Below are 25,736 nucleotides of genomic sequence, written 5' to 3' on the forward strand. Positions count from 1 at the left end.
AAAAAAAAACAACCTAGTATCTCTTGCATGAGATGAGCACTGAGTGTCATATGTAAGTGATGAATCACTAAATTCTACTCCTGAAACTAATATTACACTATATGTCACTGACAAAAATTTAAATTAGAACTTGAAATATCAAAAAAAATCTTTTGCAGATGCTGAGTTTTTGAGAATAAAGTTGTTCTTCTCAGAATCACAGAATTTGAGACTCCCAAAGCCAGTCATTTCTGCATGTCTGGAAGCCTGGCTCATTTCAGTTTCAGAATGTCAAAAGGAAATGTCCATTTGTGAACACAAGTAAAGAAATGTGAATTTGCTGTTCACTGTTTCTAAGGTGATAAAAATACTTATAAGTTCAGTGCAATAGTTTAATTGCATTTGCAACTGCATCTTAAAATATGGTATTGCATAATTAATACGCCCTCATCCAGTAAAGCATCATTCTCTCTGAAGGACAGCTCCCTGACAGGAACAAAGGACGTAGGGCAAAAGCATCTAGCAGGAAAGACCAATCCACCATGTAAAGTTTGATGCTATTTTTCTAAAAGAAAAAAACCACACTGACAGTCATATTGATTCTATTTAGACTTATTTCTTAAGTATCAATATCACTCTAATTTTGTACCTTCACACACACTTAAGTGCGGTTATCAAAATATATGCAGTATCTACTCATTTACTAAACAACAAAGAATGAATTTCCATGTTTTCCTAACATGTGTTGAACTGTAATAAAGTAGTATCACATGACCAAAAAAGTTTTCTAAAACGATGATAGCACTTATTTATTCTATTTCAGTAAAGTGGACAAGAGTTACCAAAACAAATTAAATCAGTTCTAATGAGGCTATTTATGTATCAGGTATTCACCATGGATTCTTCCACTCAATCAGCTGTGCTCAAAGGTTTACAAACAATTTTCTAAAATTGCTCAGATAGATCTCTAACACATGGCAAAAGACATAACTATAATTGTGGGAAATTTGCAAGAATTACAAGAAAATCTAGGTGAAAATTCAGGGAAAAATTTTAAAACCTAAAGAAGTATATAATATTCTAAAAAAATTTTAAATTAGTGAGATTGACCAAAAAAGTGGTACAAACTTGATTAGAGCGAGTAAAAGGGATTAAAAAGGTGTTTCAGGCTCTAGGATCACAAGGGTACTTAGGATCAGTGGGTCACAGGGAAGCCTTAAAGAACCTTTATAACAAGGTATGGTATATGTACTCACCTCCAAGACTTTTCTCTCTTTCTACAAATCAGCATGAAAAAAAATCACTTGGTTAAATTCAGCTCTCTTCCTACTACAACTCTACCCTCGTAGCTGAACAGATAATCATGACTAGAGAAAATATAGGATGTTGAATCACTGGCATAACTATTGATATATGACCACAGACTTCAAGTGGTCCTCAGTAACACCTGACATTCTTTATCACATTTATTAATTCACCCTTTACCCCTTATGACACCACTAACAAAAGCACCTTTGCTTCTTTGTAACTCTCCAACATTTCTTTCCATCTCCTCTCTCTCAGTTTATGGTAACAGCTTCTGAGAAAATTGGAAGAACAGTGATTCAATTTCCTCTTTCTTAAAAAATGTTTTTATTTATTTTTGAGAGAAAGAGCATGCACACACAAACGGGGAAGGGGCAGAGAGAGAGGGGAACAGAGGATCCAAAGCAGGCTCTGAGCTGACAGCAGCAAGCCTGACACAGGGCTTGAACTCAGGAACCGTGAGATTAGGACCTGAGCCAAAGTCAGACGTTCAACTGACAGGCATGCAAGTGCCCCTCAACTTCCTCTCTTATCCATATCTTGTATACCTTTGATATTTGTACCCATATAGTCAGTCTTCGATGCTGTCATAATGGAGAAACTTCTTTCTCCCACCTAAGATAAATCCCTTCTCTTAGATTCCATTTCCTCTCACTCAGTTTTAGGTCTTTGCTACTTCAATTATTCAATTATTTCCTCTTGCTCCTGCACCACTATTCCTCCTCACCCCCCATTTTACTGAGTTATCCCCATCTGTCTGCAAATATGTTGCAATGTCTCCAAACTTAAAAATCCCTTTTATTCAACATAGTACTGGAAGTCCTAGCCACAGCAATCAGAAAACAAAAAGAAATAAGAAGGCATCCAAATTGGCAAGGAAGAAGTAAAACTTTCACTATTTGCAAATGACATGATACTATATATAGGAAACCCAAAAGACTCTACCAAAAAACTACTAGAACTGATAAATGAATTAAATAAAGTTGTAGGATAAAAAAAACAATGTACAGAAATCTGTTCCATTTCTATCTACTAATAATGAAGCAGCAGGAAGAGAAATAAGGAAACAATCTCAGGGTGCCTGGGTGGCTCAGTTGATTAAGCGTCCCACTTTGGGTCAGGTCATGATCTTGTGGGTAATGGGTTTGAGCCCCGCATCAAGCTCTGTGCTGACAGCTCAGAGCCCGGAGCCTGCTTCAGGATTCTGTGTCTCCCTAATTCTCTGCTGCTCCCCCTCTCACGTTCTCTCTCTCTCTCTGCCTCTAAAAAAAAAAAATGTTTAAAAAAATCTCATTTACAGTTGCATCAAAAATAAAATACCTAGGAATAAACATAACCAAAGAAAAGAAAGGCCCATACTCTGAAAACTATAAAACACTGATGAAAAGGGGCTCCTGGGTGGCTCAGTCACTTAAGCCTCTGACTTTGGCTTAGGTCATGATCTCACAGTTTATGAATTCGAGCCCCACATTGGGCTCTGTGCTGAACAGCTCAGAGTTCAGAGCCTGGAGCCTGCTTCAGATTCTGTGTCTCCCTCTCTCTCTCTACCCTTCCCCCACTTGCTTGCTCTCTCTCTCTCTCTCTCTCTCTCTCTCTCAAAAACAAATAAACATTAAAAAAAAGTAATAATAAAACACTGATGAAAGAAATTGAAGACAACACAAAGAAATGGAAAGACATTCCATGCTCATGGGTTGGGAGAACAAATATTGTTAAAATGTCTATACTACCCTAAGCAATCTACAGATATAATGCAATCCCTATCAAAATACCAACAGCAGTTTTCACAGAACTAGAACAAAAAATCCTAAAATGTATATGGAAACACAAAAGACCCAAAATAGCCAAAGCAATCTTGGAAAAGAAAACAAAATTGGAGACATCACAATTCCAGACTTCAAGTTATATTACAAAGCTGTAGTAATCAAAACAGTATGGTACTGGCACAAAAAATAGACACATAGATCAAAGAAACAGAATACAAAACCCAGAAATAAACTCACAATTATATGGTCATTTAATCTTCAACAAAGGAGGAGAGAATATACAATGGAAAAAAGACAGACTCTTCAACAAATGGTGCTGGGAAAACTGGACAGCTACATGCAAAAGAAGGAAACTGGGCCACTTTTTTAAACTATACACACAAATAAGCTCAAAGTGTATTAAAAACATAAATGTGAGACCTAAAACCATAAAAATCCTAGAATAGAGCACAGGCAGTACTTTCTCTGACATCAGCCATAGCACCATTTTTCTAGATACAAGGCAAGGGAAATAAAAGCAAAAATAAACTATTGGGAGTACATCAAAATAAAATGCTCTGCACATCAAAGGAAGCAATCAAGAAAACTAAAAAGCAACCTACCAAATGGGAGAAGATACTTGCAAATGACATATTCAAAAAAGGGTTAATACCCAAAGTATATAAAAAATGGATACAACTCAATACCCGCCCTCCCCCAAAACAACCCACTTAAAAATGAGAAGACATGAACAGACATTTCTTCAAAGAAGACATACAGATGGCCAACAGACACAGGGAAAGATGCTCAATATCATTCATCATCAGGGAAATGCAAATGAAAACCACAATTAGATATCATCTCATGCCTATCAGAATGGCTAAAGTCAAAAACACAAGAAACAACATGTGTTGGTGAGGATGTGGAGAAAAAGAAACCCTCATGAAGTGGTAGGAATGAAAAGTGGTATAGCCACTGTGAAAAATAATATGGAGTTTCCTCAAAAAGTTAAAAAGAGAACTACCCTACAATCCAGTAATCCCACTGCAGGGTATTTACCTCTCAAAATACAAAAACAGTAATTTGAAAGGATACATGCACCCTTGTGTTTATAACAGCATTACTTACAATAGCCAAATTAATGAAGCAGCCCAAGTGTCCATCAATAGATGAATGGATAAAGAAGATGTGGTATATATACACAACAGAATATTATTCAACCATAGGAAGGAATGAAATCTTGCCATATGCAGCAACATGGATGGAGTTAGAGAGTATTATGCCAAATGAAGTAAGTCAGTCAGAAAAAGACAAATACCATATGTCTCACTCATATGTGGAATTTATGAAACAAAACAAATGAGCAAAAGAAAAAAGAGAGAGAGAGAGAAACCAAGAAATAGACTCTCTCTCTCTCTCGTTTTTTTTTTCTTAAGTAGGCTTCACACCCAGCACAGAGCTCAAAGCAGGCTTTGAACTCATGACCCTGAGATCAAGGCCATAGCTGAGATCAAGAGTTGGACACTCAACTGACTAAGCCACCCTGGCACCCCAATAGACTCTTAATTGTATAGAACAGATGGTTACCAGAGAAGTGGTTGGGGAGATGGGTGAAATAGGTGATGATGATTAAAGAGTACATTTATTATGATAAGTACTGAATAATGTATAGCATTGTTGAATCACTATATTGTACATCTGAAACTGATATAGCAGTGTATGTTAACTATACTGGAATTAAAATTAAAAATTTAATTAAAAAATCCCTTTACATCAGTTCTCTATCTCATCACCTTATTTTTCAACTCCATTTCTAAACTTAAAAAACTTGGTTTTTTTTTTTAATTTTAGAGAAAGAGAGGGAGAGCAAGAGCAGGGGAGAGGGGGAGAGAGAGAGAGAGAGAGCGCGAGAGAGAATCTCAAGCAAGCTCCATGCTTAGTGTGGAGCTGGACACGGGGCTCAATCCCACAACCATGGGATCATAACCTGAACTGAAATCAAGAGTTGGATACTCATGCATCTCTCTCTGCCCCTCCTTTGCTCATGCTCTGTCTCTCTCTTTCTCTCAAAAATAAATAAGCATTAAAAAACTTTTTAATTAAAAAAAAAAGATTTGGATACTCAAACAACTGAGCAACCCAGGCAGCCCTCTCAACTCCATTTTTTAATTAATTAATTAATTATTTATTTATAATTTTTTTAAAGTTCATTTATTTTGAGGAAGTGTGTGTGCACACATGCACAAGCAGGAGAGGGACAGAGAGAGGAAGAGATAGACTCCTAAGCAGGCTCCATGATCCATGCAGAGCCTGACACGGGGCTTGAACTCAGAGCCAAGAGATCATGACCTGGGCTGAGATCAAGAGTCGGCTGCTTAACTGACTGAGCCACACAGGCGCCCCTCAACTCCATTTCATAGCACCTTCTCCAGAGAGGGTATTCTCCATCCCTCAGATGCTATTCTATATTGAACTCCTCCAAATTAGGCTTCATTTTTATAACTCCACTGAAATAGTACTTATCAAGGTCAGCAGTGAACTTGGATATTGCCAAACAAAATGGTAAATTTTCTCTCAAGAGAGTTTGACTTAAATAATCACTTTCCCTTTTTTTTTACTTGGCTTCTAGGATACCATACACGAAGTAGGCTTGTCTTCTACCTCATTTGCTGTCCGTTCTTCTTTTTTTAAATGTTTTTCTATTTTTGAGACAGAGAGGTAGAGAGAGGATCCAAAACAGGCTCTGTGCTGATATCAGACAATCCAATATGGGGCTCGAACCCACAAATTGCAAGATCATGACCTGAGCCAAAGTTAGATGCTTAACCAACTGAGCCACCCAGGTACCCCAACTTGGTGCCCTTTCTTAACCTCCTTGCTTAATTTCTTCCATTCTTTCTGAGGTCTAAATCCTTTAGTAGACTAAGGTCTGAGACTTATTCGCTGAGTCTTTCTTACAAAACAGCCCTCTTCTCTGCGCTGTACATTCTTATATCTACTGTCTATTCCACAGCTCCACTTGAATGGCTAATACGCTTTTGAAAGTTACCATGTTAGTATAATAGTAATAATAATAAAATGAAAGAAAGGAAAGAAGGAAGGAAGGAAGCAAGGAAGGAAGGAAAAAAGAAAGGAGGAAGAAAGGGAGGGACAGAGGGAGGGAGAAAGAGAGGGAGAAAAAGAAAGAAAACAGACTCCAGGCTTCCTCCTCCTACTCTAGTCTTTCCTGTTCCAGTAAATAGCATCAGTGTTTGCCCAATAACTCATATGAAAAACATAGCTCCTTAAGAAATGGCTGATTCTAGGGGCACCTGGGTGGTTCAGTCAGTTAAGCATCCAACTCTTGGTTTTGTCTCAGGTCATGATCTCTTGGTTCGTGACACTGAGCCCTGTGTCCAGCTCTGCACTGACAGTGTGGAGCCAGCTTGGGATTCTCTTTGTCTCTCTCTGCTCCTCCCCTGCTAGCACTCTCTCTCTCTCTCTCTCTCTCTCTCTCTCTCAAAACAAACAAACATCTTTTAAAAAGGAGCCTAACATTAAAAAAAAAAAAAAAGAAAGAAAGAAATGGCTGACTCTAGGATCAGGGCAGGGTAAACACAAAATGAACCTGAAGCATTTCATAGTGATGGAAAGCAAGGAGGGGAAAGAAAAAAATAGGCATAGGACATTAGAATCAACTTGAAAGAACTCTCAATGGAATAATTTAAGCAAAAAAATTAATTACAGTATTCAACTATAACCCAAAGAATAAAATGAATATCAGTCTACACAGATAGAAACAAACGACTGCATCAGTAAGTAACTAGGGTAGAAGAAACAAATCTTTCTTACAAATATTCCAGAAAATATATGTAGATACTTCTCCCCTTCGGGAAGTAGAGCTCGATCACCAATCCCACCTTATGTGTGAACTGTATTTAGTAGTAATACCACAGTTATGTAAGATGCTAACACTGGGGGAAGCTGACCAAAGGGTTTATGGGAACTAATTCTGTGCTATTATTACAACTTTTCCATAAATATAAAATTATTCCAAACTACAAAGCTTAGTTTAAAAGCCTAGGAATTATTCATGTTTATCTCTTTTTCTTAAACCTCACATCTAAACATCAGTTCTCCCATCAGCTCTACCTTTAAGATTTATCCTGAATCTGACCACTTCTCACCAAATCCACATCTCCCATTCCAACACCTGACAATAAGCTGGTCTCTGCCTTCTCTTCATTACCCATCCACACAAGTGTCAAGCTCTTTGCTGACATTTTACATTTGCTCTTTGCTCCTTCTAGAAGCCTCCTCCCACTCCAGATATTACATGGCCCACTTCGTCACTTCATCAAACCTCTATCAAAATAGCATCTCCTTAGAGAAACTTTTTATGACCATCTTATTTAAAATAGCCACTCCTACTTCTATACCCCAAACTTGCCTTATTTTTCTTCACCATACACTTGTGTCATCATATTCTTCACTTATTAGTTTTCTTGACTAATAATACAAATAAACATCATTAAAGCAAGGACTCTATCTTTTTGAATAAATAAATTAACCCCTATTGCTCAGGACTTCTGGGGAAAAGTATAATCATATCCAAAGCTGGTAGAGTATGAGTTTTGCTGCCTTTCTTGAAAAAGCAATATGCCAGTATGCTAATATCTATTACATCAGATATTCCTACTATTAGGGATCTATCCTCAAAAAAGTAAAACACCAGGGGTGGCTGGGTGGCTCAGTCAGTTGAACTTCACCTCAGGTCATGATCTCATTGTTCATGGGTTCAAGCCCCACATTGGGCTCTCTCCTGTCAGCTCAGAGCCCACTTCAGATCCCCTGACCGTCTCTCTCTCACTCTCTCTTTCTGCCCCTACCCCCCATACACATGCTCTCTCTCTCCAAAATAAATTAACATTAAAAAAAAGTAAAGTACCAGTACAGAAGGCTTTCTAACCCTTGCTCATTGTAGCATAGAAACTGAGTTGAAACAAATGGACACTCATAAGGGAAATTTTGATGAAAACGTGATGTTTCCATAACTTGAAATATTTTGCAATCATTAAAAAGAATAAAATAGAGCTATGACAATTACGTTGGGGAATTTCCACAAGTATTGCTCAATGAAAAAATCAAGATGAAGAAAAATGAGTATAATATGATCCATCTTTGACAAAAGAAACTTCTATGAGAGTGTGTTTATCTATGATTATTTGATATTGAAAAAAATGAAAGGATATAAACAGGTCAACAAGAATTACCTATAGGAGCAAGAGACATAATGAAGAACACAGAGGAAGAAAAGAGAAAAACCAAGCAAAACAAAAAGAAAAGAAAAAAAAGAAAGAGGGAGAGTGAGAGGGAAAGTGGGGGTAAGAAAGAGAGAGAGGGAAAGAGCTCAAAATAAGATTGTATTTCAATTAAATTATTCGTGGATTATCTTGAAATCAGGAAATATCATTAAAAATAATTTAACAATAATTGATAGAACAATGTATAAAATTGAATATGTACTATGTACACGAATATTTAGGGCAATATAAATTTTAATATAAAAAAGTGAGAATAACTTAAAAAAACAATTGGCAAGAGAATTCATGAATATATGGGGTAAACTTATGCTGTGAAATACTATGAAGAAAGAAAAAAAGAGAAAAAGAGGAAGAAGGAAGGAAGGAAAGGAAGGAAGAAGGAAGGAAGGAATTAAATTCTGTGAAATGATAATTATGACTTCACATAAAAATGCATGTGTGTTTACATTAAAGAGAATCATTCGGGAAATCAATTCTGAGGCATAGAATGGATTTTGGACACTGGGCCCCCAATTTTTTCAAGCAGAAAGTAACTTTTAAATATAAAATTGATTGCAGGTCTCCTTAATCTGGAAAGAATATAGGGAATTGCTGCTAGAATTGAACAGATTCCCAAGAAACGCATAAATTCTTACAGATGGTCCTGGGAACACAGCTAAACTGCAGTCTATGCTCGTCGGTGTACTTTCAGTGTACTGCAAAAAATAAAAATAAAACAAAAAAAAAAAAAAAAAGAAAAAGAAAAAGCAATATCCACAGACAGGGATAAAAGAGGAAGAACTTTACAGAAATTGTGCACTCAATTTTTAGTTGTTGAGGCAGCCTGTGGTATCTACCTTGGTTGTTATGATATGGGCATTTTCCCTCATGGAAACCACACAGTTGCTGTCCCACAGGGTAGGAACACCCAAATAAAGTCTTGAATGGTTGCTGGGCTGTCCTGACCACTTGCATTCTCTTAAAGAATAATGAGGAACAAATCAGAGACATTCTGTTATAAAAGAATATGTCCTTATCTTCTCTGCCACAGTAAGATGTAAGGAGCCTCACAAATATCCCCCTGTAGAAAATTCCTGGCACCTAGTATTTAGTAAATGTTTATGTACTTTCTCCATATTTCAGAAATATTGCATGTTGTGGTGGGTAGAAATGGGGTATATATAGTCATGGAATTAATTTGGTCACAAACTGGTCCACAAACCGGTCTGCTTATAACACTATATTGTTACACATCATGCCAATGTCAAATGTAAAGGGTGAATAAAGGAGAGAGATTCATTCTGGATACTATACAAGGGAATTTTGTTACAGAAGTCTATCTGTTGAAAGCTTTCATGATAGATGAGTGTATAATAAAGTGATTTTACCAGAAGGTGAATATGAATGAACCCTGAGTGAAGACTTTTTTTTTTTTTTAAATCTGAGTAGAGAAATGCAAATTCAATACAGGTCAAGGGAGAAACATTAGTGGACTGATGATGTACTATAAAGTGCATGGGCTCTGGAGTACCAAAACAACAACAACAAAAAAAAACACAAAAAACAGAATTTGCCATCTTAAAAATTTTTTTTTTAGTCTTTATTTTTTTTTTTTTGAGACAGAGAGAGAGACAGAGTGCAAGCAGGGGAGGAACAGAGAGAGAGGGAGACACAGAGTCCAAAGCAGGCTCCAGGCTCTGACTTGTCAGCACAGAGTCCGATGTGGGGCTCGAACTCACAAACTGCGAGTTCATGACCTGCGCGGAAGTCGGACGCTTGACTGACTGAGCCACCCAGGTGCCCCCAGAATTTGACATCTTGCGATGTTTTCATCTTACCTCTGTGACTTTGGGCAAGTTACTTGACATCAGTTTCTTTAACTGTTAAATGGACATATAATCTCTGATTTTATGTTTTTCAGTAAAGATAAGTCATTTAAAACAACGTGATTCAAGCAGATCTTTAATATATTATTAGTTCTCTTTATTAACCAGAAAAAGGGTAACCTAACATCATTTCTCAGTCTTGTTTTTACCTTATTTTTCCTTTCCCCTAATATTCTCATTTATTTTATATTTACTCATTATTTTTTAACAAAAAGGGGCAGAATTTTGATAGAGTATTTATAGATTTAAAAAGCAATTAACATGAATATTCCCACTGTTCACTATTTATTGTGTGGGGTTGTTTTAAAAAAATTAACTTAGGTTTTCATATTCATTAACTATGGTATCAAATGGCTATGATATGATAGCCATTATCATTGGTGGCCCAACATGCTTTATTTTTTTTTCCTTCTATTTTTTTCTGGTAACATATTCCACGTGAACAGGTAAATGAACAAGACCTAGTCAATCAAAGAACCTCATTCTTTGGCCACAGTGATTGAGTGAAAGGCACCTGACACATGCTAGGGTTATTGGTCAGGGTCCAGCTCAGAAATAGAGGCAATGATAGGTGGCCCAATGGAAGGAATTTCATATGGTGAACTGGCTATAAAGATTTTCTAAGAGCTGAAATGCTAAACAAAACAGAGAAAAGAAAGGAACTCAGAATACAGTAATAGTAAGAAGCTGACACTCCTCAGCTGGAGGCACAAAGGAAGGATTGGTGTCACCAGAGCTCCAAACCTGGTGCTACCTTGTGGGAGCTAGGTACGTGGGAAGGCTGCTGCATGGAGTCTGGGACCACAGAAGCAGGGCCATTACAGCAAGGGTCAGAGCTATGGTGGAGATGCAGTAACCACTGCAAGTACGACCTGAAGCATCGATGAGCGGGTGGGAATCCTCTGGTTTATCCCTTCATCTTGCCCTCCATTGTCCCACCAGGGCCCCTTATTTGCTGAGTCCATCTGGCAATCAGTGGGCAAGGTATAATTTTCAGAGGAAGGGCAGACCAGATCTGAACACAAATGGGCACATAATTGACACATTAAGACAATCCTCACAAAGTCACAAGATATTACACCATCTAAGTTGTTGGAGCCAGGGATGGAAGTGATTGCTCCTTGCCTTCAAGAATGTAGTGCTACAGGGGCACCTGGGTGGCTCAGTCGGTTGACTCTTGATTTTGGCTCAGGCGTGATCTCACAGTTCATGGTTTTGAGCCCCATGTTGGACTCTGTGTTGATAGCATGGAGCCTATGTTGACACTATGGAGCCTCTTTGTCCCTCTTCCACTAGTGCTCTCTCTCTCAAAACGAACGAACGAATGAATGAATGAATGAACAAATAAATAAATTTGAAAAAAAAGAATACAGTGCAGGCAGATATATTCCACAGATTAGGGAAACCCTTAACTCGAAATGCAGGAGGAGAAAATCAGGCCTTCTCCTTATTAGAAGAGAACCAAGTCATAGCGGGTGGGGAGAACACTGAGGTTGCCATTTGAGCCACAGATCCATTTTGCCTGATATGACCATGAACTAAGAGGTCTTTCTTTTTTTTGTTTAAACTAGATTATGTTGGGCTTTTTAACTTTGCAGTAGAAAGTCTTGACCAATATAACTGTGACCATTAACTGAATAATTTAAAGAGGCTTGAAGACAAAATGCCAAGTATTACCAGTAAAAAAATAAAAATAAAAAAATAAAAGAAATTAAAGATGGATATAGTTATGTGTTACCAGTAAGAGAAATTAAATGAACGTGGTTATGTTGACAGGTCTTGGTTGACTACAATACTGAAGGTACTGAAGGAATTCTCTCTCCTTTTATCTTAAATAAGGAATTTAAATACAAAAAAAAAAAAAAAAAAGGAATCTGAAAAGGTAATTTTCCCCAGTGTCCTATGACAGAGGAGCCAGTTGATTTCTTTGATTCATGCCTGGTAATCAGACTACAAAAGGAATGCAGATCAATGCCAGATGGAGGCTATCAAAATAAAAACTGGCCACAAAGAAACAAAAATGTATTTAAAGTTAATCTGCAGCTACAATATGTGAGATGCTGAACTGAGCAGTTTCATTTTCTTTTATCCCACCTCAACAATTCAAAAAGAATTTTTTTAATAACGTAAGTGAATGATATATCCTTTAACCCATTTGCAGAAAAGGTAAAGAAGGCCCAGCCAACCACCATATCTATTTATTTGTGCTGAACACTATTGTTTCTAGCTTTTGCTGTACTTTATCTTTTTTACTTTTTTTTAAATCTTTTTTACTGCTCCTCAATTAAGTGGAAAATAGAAATTAATGGGTTTTGCTTTATAGAATAGAAATCCTTGGAATCCTAAAGGTGGTTAGCAGTTTGTTTGTTTTGACTACCTAGAACAGAGAGTTAGATCTTACTTGCCAGTATTTTTGTTTGAAGAATATACTACAGCAACCACCGCCCTCAAAATCTGTTTCCAATGATGCATCCTCTTCTAGATCAAAGTTTCTCAGATATCAGAATTAGTTTTTCTCCATTCTACATAATTTACACAATAAAAATATTTCTCAGCATGGTTTCATGTCTATTAGTCTGGACTACTCATGTATCAAGAATATTCCTTGGCAGAAACACGCTTTTACTCTGCCTGTACTCTGTAACACACCGTCAGTACAGTCTTCGACACACAATGTGCTCCATTAATTCTCATAGCAATAGAATCTTAATAGACTCTTGATATGTAGGAAGAGTTTATACCCCTTCAGTCATGGAGGTACTAGGGACAGGAACATGAGAATTTTGGCATTTAACAAAACTAATTTTAGGGCCAATCAGCGTAGGTGATCAAACTTAACTGGAATCTCAATCTCTATCACTTCCAGTGGTATTTCATTTTATTCTCACCAGTATTAACGTAAATGAGGCCTGAAGAACCATTTGTCTTTAATGCAGAAAGTTCTTCAAAAAGTAAGGATTTTGAAACATTATATCTGTTGCATGACATGAAATTAGAATGATTATTTTTATTTTCTTATGGCTTTTAGAACATATACGATAGTGTAGTGGTTAACAATGCTGGCTCTGGCATTCGAGCTGGTTTTAATTCCAGTACCAGCATGTACAAATTGTGTGTATTTAGGCGTATGGTTTATGCTGTCTTTTTTGTTTCCTCATCTGTAACATTAGGAATAACACCACTAAGGTCACCCCCCTCACTCATAGGTTGTTTTGTGAGCATTAAACAAGATAATACTTTAAAGGCATTCAAAATTAAAATGAAAAATCAAACATGCAAGGGTTATTGGTACTGTTTTTTTTTATTTTTCTACCATTTGCTCCTTATTATCATTTGTGTGTGTGTGTGTCTGAATTTGAAGTCTATTTTGAACTATTTTAATTTTTTTTATACCCTTTGACTAACATCTCCCCATTTCCCCCCACTCTCTAACATCTGGTGACCACCAATGAGCTGTGTGTGTGTTGTGCTTTTCTTTTTTTCTTTTTTTTTTTTTAAGATTTCACACATAAGTGAAATCATACAGTTTTTCTCGGACTTATTTCACTTAGCATAACCCTCAAGCTCCACCCATGCTACCACGAATGGCAGGATTTTCCTCTTTCTTGCCTGACTTATATTTCATTTTATATTTTGATAGATAAACAGAGATAGATAGATAGATGGATATCTTACATTTCTTTATCCATTCATTCATCAATGGACACTTAGGTTGCTTCCATGTCATGGCTATTATAAATAATGCTTCCATGAACATGGGAGTGTAGATATCTCTTTAACAGAGTGACTGCATTTCCTTTGGATATTTACTCCGACACAGGATTGCTGGGTCATGTGGTAGTTCTACTTCTGGTTTTTTGAGGATCTTCCATAATGTCTTTCATAGTGGCTGCACCAGTTTACATTTCCACCCACAGTGCACAAGTATTCCCTTTGCTCTACAACCTTACCAATATTTGGTATCTTTTGTCTTCTTTATGATAGCCATTCCAACAAGCGTGAGATGATGTCATTATTCCTTTAATTTGCATTTCCCCAATAATTAGTAACGCTAATTGCCTTTTCATGTATTTTTAGCCATCTATATATCTTCTTGGAAAAATTCTATCCAGGTCCTTTGTCTATTTTTTCGTTGGATTGTTTTGTTGTTGTTATTGAGTTGCCTAAGTTCCTTATATATTTTGGATGTTAATCCCTTATCAGATATAAGGTTTGCAAATATTTCCTTCATTCCATAGGTGGCCCTAATTTTGTGGATTTTTTCATTTGCTGTGCAAAACCTTTTTAGTTCGATGTAGTCCCAGTGGATTTTTGCCTTATTGCTTGTGCTTTTAATGTCACATCTGAAAACTTGTTGCCAAGTTTGATGTCAAAGGGATTTCCCCTATGTTTTTTCCAGGAGTTTTATGGTTTCAGGTCCTTAATCCATTGAAGTCATTAATCTGTTTCAGGTTAATTTTTGTGAATGGTGAATGATAGGGGTCTGGTTTTGTTCTTTTGTATGTGAATATTCAGTTTTCAAAACACCATCTCCTGGTTTCATTTTTAATTGAACATTAAGAGAATGAAGTATTTTAATTGTAACTCTGCCAATATCTGTCTAGAGGCCTGTTGTCATTTTTGTCTTTTATGAAATTTTTGTCACCAAGAAAAGCAGGATTACAATTTTTTTTCTCTTTCAGATAGGGCTGGTGTATTCTTGGTTATCAAAATACTCATAGTTTGAGGACTCTGAAATGGTAAATATTCATGTATGTAAAAAAGCATGATACATAACTGCATGATCTTAATTACATTAATCTTAGTTGTGTAAATACACAAATGGGACCTAGAAGTAAAACTAAACTGCTTGTGATTATGGATGATTTTGTTCTTTGCTTCTTGTGATTTTCAGTTTCCTTTTATGCACATTTTAGTTTTTAAAAAATAAATTTTTTAAGACCTAAAACAAAACAAAACAAACAAAAAACACCATTTACTGAAGAGACTATTGTTTCTCCATTGAATATTTTGGTCCCTTTGTGAAATATTAATTAACCATAATCATGAGTTTATTTTGGGGGTCTCTATTCTGTTTCATTGATCCATGTGTCTGTTTTTATGTAAGTACTAAACTGTTTTAATTACTATAGCTTTGTAATATAGTTTGAAATCAGAAAGACTGTTGCCTTCAGCTTTGTTCGTTCTCAATGAAACATTTTTCCAATGAAAATGGATTTTAAATTAACCACGAACATTTCTAAGGGCCCTTTAATGCATACACATTGCTAGACTAAATTTGCTCCTCCTGTGAGATTAAATTGCTTTATGATGTAAGAGGGTCAAAGGCAATAATGATTTTATATTTGGAAAACTATTTTCCAGTTCATAGTATTAACAAGTCAAAGAAAAAATAGGACTATTTTGATACATAGTAATGAGGAATCTGATGTAACTTTATAGCGATTATTAATCAAAAACTCTTAGCAGCAGGATACCTCCTTCATGTAGGATAAAGAATACCCTATGGCCAAATTAAAGGTATAACCTTGAAAGCATTTTCATTAAAAAAAGTGTCTCTTGAGTACCAAAAATAATCTGTTACAGCATATATAAAAAAAGTCTCATTCTTAATAGGCACAAAAATATTTTAAAAATTTAGGAACTCAGCAAGGAAAATGCATGGCAAGAAGAAAAGCACAAAATTTTACTGTGGGCAATGTGGTAAAGATGTTAATCTTCCTTGTGAATCAAATTAACCTACAATTTTAATGTAATTCCCATGACATAGCAATGGTTTGTTTGGTAACTTGACAATATTGTTTTAAAATTCAAATAACGATCATGTGAAAATAGCTTATAGAGAGCCTTTAAAGAGTATGGTAGTGTATTGTGTTTCTGTTCCAGTTAAGGAAAATTGGGAACTCTTATGTGAGATAATAAAACTTACTACAGAGTCATAATATAACACTATTGTTGGTTTCAGAATAACCATTCAGATCATGAAACAGAAAGGAAATTACAGACACTGATCCTATGTCTATAAGAATTTGGTTCAAGATAAGAACAAAATTTCATATTAATAGAAAATATATTATTCAATATATGATTTTAGGAAAACTGGAAAATTATCTATTTCACACAACATGCCAAAATAATTTTCAATTGGTCTAAAGATTTAAATATATAATAGAAAAAATTCTATAAGAAATTATTTGTGTGTGCAATTAATCTTGGGTGCAGAGAAGTTCTAAGCATTTCCTAAAGGCCAAATGCATGACACATTTGACCACATAAACATATTTCCAAGGCAAACATTAACAGAGTTAAAAGACAAATGGCAAAATAGGAAAGACATTATTGCTCATTAAATAATCCTTAATGTTATAAAATGATGAAAGAGAAATCACTACTATAAAAAACCCCAAATGGACCATTTATATACACACAAAAAGGTAAATATATGACTAGCTAGCTTCCTAGTATTCTGAGAAATTCAAGTTAAAACAGCAGTAGAATATCAGTTTTTACTTATCAAATTGGACAAGGCCTGTGTGTGTGTGTATACACACATTATCTATGAACACACACATACATACAATCACAGAATACCTAGTTAATTTGGCAAGATGTTGGGTCATAGGAACTCAATTACTTAAAGTGGGCAAATAAATTGGTAAATCTTTCTGGAGGGCAATTAAAATGAAACCCTTTGAATTATAATCTTTAGGGATTTATCCTAAGATTTATCTACAAGCATGTCATGACAGCTGTTATTATATTAGTGAAAAATCTAGAAAGCTATTAGAATGAATGAACACAAATCTTATTAGGCTAAAATATATGAAAATAAGTTGAGAAAATATGTAGATAGTGTGAAGATTGAGAAATATATAAATAACAAAAATTAGTCATTATTTTACTATCCAGAGAAAATGTGTCTTGTTTTTCTATATTTCTATAGAAAATATGTGCTTGCCTTTTTACCTCTAGATCTTATTATATACCTCATACATATGACTTTATAAATGAAAATTGAAAATGTAATATAATATTTTAAACTTCTTAATTAATGTGAATATATTTTTATGTCAATAGATACATTTGTTCAACTGTTTTTATTGGCCACATGGTAATCCACTGCATGGGTTTTCCATAGATTGTTAAACCAATTGTGTGGTATGTAGATTCTGTAAAATTTTTTACCATAAAAAATTACTGCAAAAGTCATCCATAAAGCTAAAATATTTATACATTCAGCTTTTGAAAGTAATGAACAAATGTTAAATGTATTGATTCAAAATATCTCAATGTTCTAACCTCAGAATTTCTGACTTAACATAAAGGTTGGTAAAGCTATGCAGGGGGCTTAGAGAGTGATTTCACTGGCAATACTGTGTTAATGAATTTCATGAACATTTGGTATAAAAGCATTTTTTTTCCTATAAGTCTGCACCTGTTGAAGGTAACTTCAATTGTATCCAACAATCTTAATTTTTATATAGTTAATTAGCCCATTTAAGTCTATTCATGTCATGTTTAAGATGACAAATCATTTGATCAGTTAAGCATATCCTTTCTCAATATAAGTCATGAACATGCCAATCAAAAATAAATTTATTTAGGACCTAACATTATGAGAATGAAATAAAATAATTTGTTTAAAGCATCTATCACAATGCCTAGCAAATTATAAAATGTTCAATAATGCTTGTCATGATTATTACCATTAAGCACTGTGGGGCAAATACAGGATGCAGCCCTTACAATCAAGGAGTTTAAAATAATTGTAAAGATAAATTGCAACCATTTTCCATATTGTGGCTAAAAAGCTTGTGAATTCTAAAAAAAAAAAAGAAGAAGAAGAAAGGTATTCTGTTGAAAATAACAATATTTAAGCTGCATTTATCCTTTCTGGATTCATTCATTTTTAAATTGAAATGTAAAAAAGTAAAAAAAAAAAACTTTTATTTACTTCATACTGAGGGGAATTTTTAAGTATATATGCTTCTTTATTAGTGCCCATATATTACTTAAGTTTATGCTTTAGATCTTCTTTTGCAGCCTAACTTTATGCATATTTTAAAAAATCTAGGTCAAATGTATGGTATATATGTCTTATGTAGCCATGATCTTAGCATAGCATTTAATTTTAGTGTTGACTAATGACCATTATAATTTTCAGCATAATGTTAATTATTATGGAGGCAAAAATTCTTTTTTTTAAAGTTCATTTATTTATTTTGAGAGAGACAGTGCACATGCAAGCAGGGAAGGGGCAAAGAGAGAGAATCCCAACCAGGTTCTGCACCCTCAGCACAGAGGCCGATACAGGGCTTGAACTCACAAAAGGCGAGATCATGACCTGAGCAGAAATCAAGAGTCAGATGCTTAAATGATGAAGCCACCCAAGAACCTTAAAATGTGTGTGTATCTGAAAATGTATATAAATCTAAAATATGTACTACTCTCTCCAAGCTAAAATGAGGGTTGTCATAGAAACAGCAAACAGCAAAATGTCTGATCAGACATAAGAAGATCGTGGACAATATCTTTGAAGAAACTGAGAAATAGGACAGGCTATATTAGAAAAAGTAACTATGTTTAAATTAATCATCATTATTTCTTCCAAACCAAGTTTCTCAGGGATAACACTAAATACTGCAAACCCTGGAATTGTTAAGATTTAAATTATGTAGGTTTTTTTAAATGTAAAAGGTGTAAGCATTAGAGCATATTAAAGATGAAATATATTAAGTATTCTTCAATATGAATATTTAAAAGTAATTTTATTAATATGATTTCATACTAAATATGTACATTTTTTTATCTCACAACAGATCCATTAACATTATCATCCAATCTTGGTATAAAAATATATAGTATTAAATGCATTTCGGGTCTTCACAATATCACAGTTAATGACACTCACTATTGCATTTCATTCAGAAACACCTAGTGCTTTCAGCACTCTGTCTAGCAATCTTCACTAGCTTTCATGATGCTTTGTAAACTGTTTTAATAAAGTTTGCTTTTTGGGGGTCTTTTTGTCATGCTAATTAAGACCACTGCAGCTATCCATTAAGGATCTTAAAGTGATTTAATAGTTCATTATGTAAATCAAGTTTCATAACATTTCATTCGAAGTCCTAGAATTGTAAATTACATAAATCAATCTTTATTACTATTCTATTATTATATTTGTGAGATAAGATAAAAACAAATGCAAAAAACTGAGCATCCATTTCAGTTTTAATTCATTATACTTTCCTACCTGAAAATTAAGTATCATTAAAAAAATCTCTTTCTAGTTTTTATGTGCTGGCCTTTGAAAATGAAGTTTTTATCTTTTGTTATATTTATTATGATTGTTCATTCTTCATTACGTGTAAAAACTATACTTTTAACCCTAATCCAACTGTCAAATGAATTCAGTAAACTTGAGACATTTAACTATTCTAGTTCATGCCAGATCACTGTAGCTGAACATATAAGACATATGCTACAACAATTCTGTGGCCCTAAAACATTCCCAGTTTACTCCCAAATTCCTCAGACAAAAAAAAAAAAAAAAAAGGAACATTTTCAGAGTACAAATATGTACTTTCCAGAGTGAAATGGTTAAATATCGCAGCCAATTCAGAAATAGCACCAACTGTTTCCTTTTTTTTTTTTTTTTTTTTTTTTTAGGAGGACCAGATTTAATTCTTTCCTGCATTCACATGCACACAAATACACTTCCCTCGAGCTGTCAGAAAGCATCAGATTGCCTAATCTGCATGATGAATTTTAAAATCTTTTGAGAAACACAAGGACATTTGCTTCAGGCACTATGATTTCATTGTCACCATCATAAACAACAAGTATAAAGCCAGTCAACCTCTGGTATTCAAACCAAAGCCAAAAGATTATGGGACTTAGAAGTGGTTGGTAGAATTTTAATCACCTAAATTTCACTTGGATCCATTTTTGAAGTCATGACATTTTGCAACTGGGCAATCATCTATTTATTGTCTATGACTATTCCTACGTGCCCCCAAAATAAAGATGTAGTTCTTATTAAAAGGTTTATAAAAAATGCAAATACTCTGAAATATTTGTAAAGAAATTACATTATCAGATGAAAATATTCTGATCATTAATGTGAAGACAGGGTCTCTAATATTTAATAGCAACTATAATTCTTGTACTTTTATGAAATACAGCTACAATATCAATTCCACCTATAGACATCCTGAGTAAGTAACAGATGTGGGAAATCGGAAGAGTTTCTATGATATATTTTGGATCCCATGCTAATAGGACTTTATCACTTGAATAATGTGAGAAATATTACCATTAATACCACTAGAACTACCCACATTGACTTTTTAATGGTAGCTAACTGAGAGTAAAAACCACAAACAATAAGTGTTGTTTTTCCAGATTCACTGTGATACTGATATAAAAAAAAATTTATTTCAAATTCAGACCAATTGTGCTTTTAAGATTAAAGCCAAATTTAAGTTTTTCAGGGCTTAAAACAAACAAGCAAATATAAAAGCCAATTCTGTACCTAGGCAGCAAAATGGAATATAATTACTGCATTCAGTCAGAAGCTGTGACTAAGTGAGTCTAATCGAAATGCAAGGTAAGTGCATTTCTGAAGTCTTGAATTATTGAACAAGTAATGTAGGGTCCTGGAGTTCAAGGGATAGAAAGATATCATTATCTTTTTTTTTTTCCCAGGGAGTCCAGGATGCCCATTCACCCCTCTGGCAAAAGTGGAATGTACAAAGGCTTTTACTTTTAAAGTAAATGAAACAACCCTGTATTTGTTAGCTGCTGTTAAAGATGCACACTGCATACCTCATCTCATCTTCTTTTCATTGTAACGTTTTCACATTATCACAAGCAGCATTATGTCACCAAGACGAACCAATTTCCTTCATGTAAATGTAAAACAACATGTTTGCTGTAAGATATTTCCATCAATGTCAGTGATGTACAAGGTAAGTCTCAACAGTCTGCCCTGTCACTTACTTACAGAAAGGGGAAGGGAAAGTGTTCATTCACAGTCAAATTGAATTCTCTGTCCACTATTTCTTTTGCTCATTGAATGTATTCATAAACTCATCACTGGCACTATATTATTACATCCAGAAGATACTAACTTTCACCACAACACTAACTGAAAAAAAAGAAAAAAAAAAAGGCAAGAGGAGATGAAATGCTAAACACCTTTACGGAAAGGTAGGCTCATTCTATTTCTAAGAGGAGCTGGCACAAAAGGTACAGCCAGTGTCTCTCTGTTGATTAGATGGGTCCCTCGATCTAGTCAGTGATGTAAAAGACCCATCGGAGAGCAGCACAGTCTAGTAGAAAGGTAGACTCTGAGGATCTACCATAAAGTCCTATGCCAATAGCTGACATTTGGATCCTTGTCTAGTTACTCTCGCTGGGCCTCAGTCTCCATGTATTTAAAATAAGAAACACAGTCTAGATGTTCTCAAAGGCCTTACTAGTACTAACATTCTTTGAATTCAAATTGAGGGTTGACTCTACTATTGTTTTTGTCTTATACTGTTACATAGTGTTAAATTCTCTCAAAAAATTAAAATGGGTTTTCTTCCTCAATTTGCCCAGCTTTATGAAATAATTAGTAAAGTTTCATATTGATGATTAGCGTAAGAGCAGCTCACAATAATAGGAAATCATCCATAGGTAACATTTTCCAACCATTTTTCCTTACTCTCCTCCCCACTGTTTATCTCAAATCATGGTGCTGATCACACATTCAATTACAAGTTGTTCAATGATGCATATCACTTCCTTACAGAGTAGCGTCGGCAAACGTTTCCCTCAAAACCCTTGAAAATTTACTAAGAAAAGGACATTAACAACAGTGCTGGAAGAATGCTAATGAAACTCTGAATCTACTCTCTTTATCAGCCTGACTTCTCCTCTGTGCACACTGGACACCTCCTCCTCCACAGACTCTTGTGATGGTTATAAAACAGAAAAGTTGCAAACAGATGTCAAAATAGCTATCAAATAGTTTATTTGATCAAAATAAAACCACTCTCCATTCAAACTTTTACCCTTCAGGGTGTTCAGGTACTTATAACAAGTGTCTAGCCTATAATTTTTCAAACTCCTCTAAGCCACCAGAACATCACTTTCATCTGGAAAGCATCTTGAGCCACAATTGTGAGACCTGATGGTGTTTAAATGAACATTATAGGTACTTTGTGAACTCACAAGCTATAGAAATCGATGGGTATCTTGCATAGAGAGTCCTACAATTGATTTTTCCAGGAGAGAGTCAATTTGTAACTTTAGGAGAGACATAGACACCAGGGAGGTTGAAAGCATGCTGAAGGTTTAAAAAAAAACAACACTGGCATGTGGAAATTGCTGCACTGGATGAGGTTGTATCTCAAAGAAATAGAGTCTAGATTGATGATGTTTTTTAGGAGTGGCTAAAGGGAAAAAGTTGAAACATTCTAGGCAGCTCCTGTGGCATTCCGGGCTTAGAGAAGGAGAGCTCTCCAAGGTACACAGGCAAGGTGCTTAATAGGGTCCCTGAGGGTCTTGAAATTAAATATATACTAAGGATAAAGATATCCAGTAGATGCATTCTCTCTGGCTTTTAAAGTTGTCTTAAATTATGAAAACAATAATGTATTTCATACTTGAAATTTGCCAAGAGAATAGATCCCAAGTGTTCTCACCACCACCACCAACAAAAAATGTAACTATGTAAGGTGACAGAATGTTAATTAGCTTGATTGTGGTCATCATTTCATAATGCATACATACATCATGACATCATGTTGTAAACTTTAAATAGGTGCAATGTTTATTGTCAAAAAAAGACAATTATTGCAAAAAAGAGAGAGAGAATTATCTAAATTGAATCCATTCATTCAATAAAGGAGTCTAAGCATCATTCAATGCTCAGCACTTTTCTAGGCACTGTGGGTGACAGCAAGGGGGTGTGCCATCCACAAGGGCTACAGTCGCTTAGAGGAAGGGGGGAAAGGCTGTAGATAAATCACAAACAAACCGATCCACCCAAAACCCACTGATTGACAATAACCTTTCCATGTAACTAAAGAATCTCATTCTCAAAACAACTATTATGTTATCCCTTCTTCTAAGTGTTTCTTTATCTCCTCCTTACTTTTTATACTTCCCACAAGTTCACAATAGTGGTACTTTAGTCAAGAAATAAATAATACAAAGACTAAACAATCTTATAAAATTATGCCTACTTTTATTCTAAATGCTTCTAACAATGATGAGAGAGAATTCATAAATATCAAACAAACCTTTGAATTCTTGGGAGTAGAGGAAAGAGGGTAACAATGGAATTTTAGGGGTCATAGAGCCACACTGCAAGATCATCAGTGTGAATATTAAAAGGTTGTTTTGATAAGTTAAAAATCCCCAAACCCACACGCCTCAGAAAAATAATACTAAAAAATCTATTATGGAAAAAAACCCTTCTCTTTTGTATTGGATAATTTTTAGCTTTACGTATGGAATGGTGCTTTAAAAGGAAGTTTATACCCATCATCCTATGGGACTGTATTTGACCTTGTTTAGTTTTGCTTTGTATGATTAACTTCTAAAACTAATTTAGAGATCCCTCTTTCCCTAATGACTGGGATTGAAGGCACACAGAGATGTTGGAAAGATTCACCTAATCCAAAATCAGTCAATGTGTACCAGTTATAGGGAAGGCAGTTTGAAATGGCTAGAATTTTAAGTTAGAACATACTACATACCATACCAAATGATGCTGTTCACATTAACTGCTTAGGAAAGGTATATGCGTGCGGAAAGCTGCACTTACTGTAGTGCATGAATCTGGCCTCAAGTTTGAGGTTTACTAGTATTCTAAGAACAATAGAAGCTGATGGCTTTCAGGCCTTTGATTTCAGAGCAGCATTCTTTTAAAAACAAACATCGTTTTCTCACGTAGGAAATACATGTGTTGTACTCAATACTGCTAATTCCACAACTCATTGACCAGTATTATTAGAATTTCAAAAGAGCTCAACTGATCAGATTTTGAAATGGATTTGAGATGGATTTCAGAAAGCTGAAGGTGCATACGAGATCATTTTCAATTGCTTACCTTCAATCGGACGCATTTCTGCCTCTCATACCTACTCCATAGAGATGAACAGAAGGATACCATTGAGATTTAATTAAACAAAATGATACCACATTTTACAAATAAGTCTGATATGATGAAAAACTTGGAGCAGATAAAAGGCAGTGGATAAAGATAGAAACTCCAGGAATCGACCATACAACACACTTTAGAGTACAGCCTGAAATATGGCTTCGGATACTCACCAGTGAAAAGATTACAAGTGGACAGATTGACACTATCAACACTGTCAGCACCGTCACAGCTAAAAACTTCATCATCTGATTCCTGCACAGAGCAGCAGGGTGAAGAGCCGTCAATTTCTTCCAACTTCCCCTTTAAAATTACACTCATAGCTGCAGCGCTGTCACATGTACCTGTAACAGGAACGGGAACAACAGAGCGTTGAAACATTTGACCACTGCATGGTCCAAGTCTCCAAATCGGTTTTTGAGGCTGCAATTTTTTGACCCACATCGACCACATCATCATATCCGTGCAGAAATTATTCTTTCCGTAACGTTTGAAAGCACTGAAAACAATTCTACCCTGATGCATTGTTATTTGCATTCTTTCTTTTGACTAAGGTATTTTATATGAAAAAATCAAATTTAAGAATGTGGAATCAGAGTACTGCAAAGGAAATATGGTTCAGTGTTTTGAAACGTCAAAACAGGAGTCAATTACACTTATTTGATTTGTTCTAGTAAATCGTGTACTGTCATTGACAGAGCCAGAGTTCAGAACAAAACAGATCACTCACTTGCATGCTGTCATACCCAGAGCATACTGATTAGGGCATGTCTATCTTGCTTGGGATTTCTTTTTTTCTCAGGTACAAAGGCATCTACTTTCCTGGGGCTCTTTGTCCGTCAAAAATCAAATTGGTTGCTAGAAATGACTATACCTGCAGAATTCAGATGCCTTATCATGTTTCCAGTCAATTCAGCATAGCTACAGGGAATATTTGAGTCCTATGCCAATGAAGCTGGCTGAATAGATCGTATGCAGGGTAAACCACAGTCTCTAAATCTTTTACTGTATAAAATATTAATTTGAGTCTCCTTACTCTCTGTATCAAGATGGCCAGTGAAAGACAGTCAGAGGTAGCCGGATGCATTTAAAAATTTTGTTAATGCCAATTTAGACAAGTCAGTAAACCTCTGAGAATAATAATTTCTTCATAGTTACAGAGTAAGTGTTAAGATGATCAGTGGCTGCAAACACAAATCCCGCCAGTGGCAGGGAACCTCGGTGAGTAAAGAGGGTCAGATGTAATAAAATCATGAAGTCACCTCAGTCCTCTCTTTTGTCTACTGTTGCTTGTAACAAAGGTATCAAGAAATGCTCCTCTACCCTACTGAGACAGGGAAACTAAGAGAATCCATGAAAAACTACTTTTTTGTTGTTGTTGTTC

At 35.2% G+C, this 25,736-nt stretch overlaps 1 protein-coding gene across 1 annotated transcript in view; it reads right to left on the bottom strand.

Moving 5' to 3' along the window:
* CSRNP3 (cysteine and serine rich nuclear protein 3) overlaps nt 1-24,696 on the bottom strand; it is a 185,207-nt gene extending 160,511 nt beyond the window's left edge. Inside the window, exon 1 of the mRNA XM_049615558.1 lies at nt 24,526-24,696. The gene's annotated coding sequence lies outside the window, so the exon portion shown is untranslated. The remainder of the gene's footprint in view (nt 1-24,525) is intronic.
* Between the last annotated feature and the right edge of the window lie 1,040 nt (nt 24,697-25,736).

The sequence above is a fragment of the Panthera uncia genome (genome assembly GCF_023721935.1).
Source record: "Panthera uncia isolate 11264 chromosome C1 unlocalized genomic scaffold, Puncia_PCG_1.0 HiC_scaffold_3, whole genome shotgun sequence".
Taxonomy (NCBI): Eukaryota; Metazoa; Chordata; class Mammalia; order Carnivora; family Felidae; genus Panthera; species Panthera uncia.